Here is a 1,875-nt window from a genome sequence, read left to right on the forward strand (position 1 = left end):
ATGTAATGGTGTTGGTTATCCAGGGCGTTACAACTTGGTATCAGAGCGGTCTAGGTTTAAGGGCTCCTAAAGATTGGCTAGACATGTACACTCGCCGCTAAAGACAAGCTCGACTCAGGGTTTGGTAATTCTATACATGTGATTATATGCTTAAGTGCTTGAATGAAATATAAATGCAGTAACTACATGATTAATAGGGAGCATGAGATACTGATAGGGCTTAACCCTTGACTGCTGTGTGATGATATTGAGCCATATTTATTAGAATTGTTGTTGCATGTGAATGAATATTTGAATGATTATTTTCACCTTGATTGCTTGTGGTTGGTTTAGTTCCAACGGTGGATCATGGAAACATTGTTACCCTGTCATCATTGTCTGACCTCCGAGTCTTTGATTACAGATAAACTTGGATAGTTATGTATCCAAGGTGATCTATAGGACTAGCTGGCACATGGTCTGAGGCTAGAGATGATGACCAGGGCTCGAACCCTCCGCCAGTCCCTGAGAACTGGCAGCAGATACCTGCAGACATGCAAGCCCAGCTACAAAGCCAGGAATAGAAAATCCGTCTTTTGAGACACCAGGCTCCGTGAGGGAGTGCTGCACCTATTTTTCCACCTGCTGTGGGAACAGTTGTATAGACACCTGAGGTTGGGAATAGGTGGGAACCATTGTATGAGTAGTTCAGGAAATAGCATCCTCCAACCTTTGAGGGAGGACTGAATCCATTGAAGGCCGAACAGTGGATGGGTATGATTACTTCAATCCTAGATTTTATGAGGGTGGAAGGTAATGACAGGGTGGCCTGTGCCACCTATATGATGAGGGAGGATGCACGTATTTGGTGGGAAGTGGCATCACAGACTAGGGATGTTTCTATTATGAGTTTGGATGGGTTCAGAGACTTGTTCAGCCAGAAGTACTATAATGTTGCTGTTAGCACGACAAAGGTGAATGAGTTCATGGGGTTACTGCAGGGCAATATAAAAGTTACAGAATACGCCCTAAAGTTTGACAGGCTTGCAAAGTTCGCACTAGATCTAGTGCCTACTGATGCAGCCAGGCACGATAGCTTTATTAGACGGCGTAATGTTATGATACCCCAGATGTGAGAATTACAATGGTCCCTAGGGGGACGACTTATGCCTAGGTCGTTGAGAAGGCTCTTACCGCTGAGGAAGCGGAGAATAAGATTTAGAGGGAGAATGCTGCGAGATGGGAGGTTCGCAGGGCATTGCCTCCATATTCAGGGTTTGGTAGGGGCGGAGGCCCCAATGATCTGAAGAGGAAGACCCCTGACACTTCGACCATTGTAGGTCTTGATAGAAGGGGTCGAGGTGCTCAGGGTGGCTGCCAAGGAGGTGGTGAGACATGGAGAAGCTACTTAGAGTGCACGAGGTGCAGAAGATGCCATTCAAGAGAATGTCGAGCAAAGGCCTATTATGTGTATGTGGGACACCTTAAAAAGGACTGCCGAACAGTGAAGAAAGAGGAAGCAAGAAAGGTGGATGACTTGACTCCAGCTCGAGTGTTCACCTTGACACAGGTAGAGACCGAGGCTAATCCCTCGGTGATGACAGGTCAGCTTTCTAGTGCTACTCTCCTTTTACTGTATTGCTTGACTCTGGTGCTACACATTCGTTTGTTTCTAGTAAGGTAATTGATAGATTGTGTAGACCTAGTGAGTATTATAGTGCGAGGTTTGGGACTACACTGCCCATAAGGGAACTAGTGGTGTCTAGGAGGTGGATTAGAGCACTGCAAGTGATGGTTGATGATAGGGAGCTATCATTGGACTTGATTGATTTAGGTATGGAGGATTTTGACATGATTCTTGGGATAGATTGGCTGGTCAGATATGGGGCTACCATT

The sequence above is a fragment of the Humulus lupulus genome, chromosome 5 (genome assembly GCF_963169125.1).
Source record: "Humulus lupulus chromosome 5, drHumLupu1.1, whole genome shotgun sequence".
Lineage (NCBI taxonomy): Eukaryota > Viridiplantae > Streptophyta > Magnoliopsida > Rosales > Cannabaceae > Humulus > Humulus lupulus.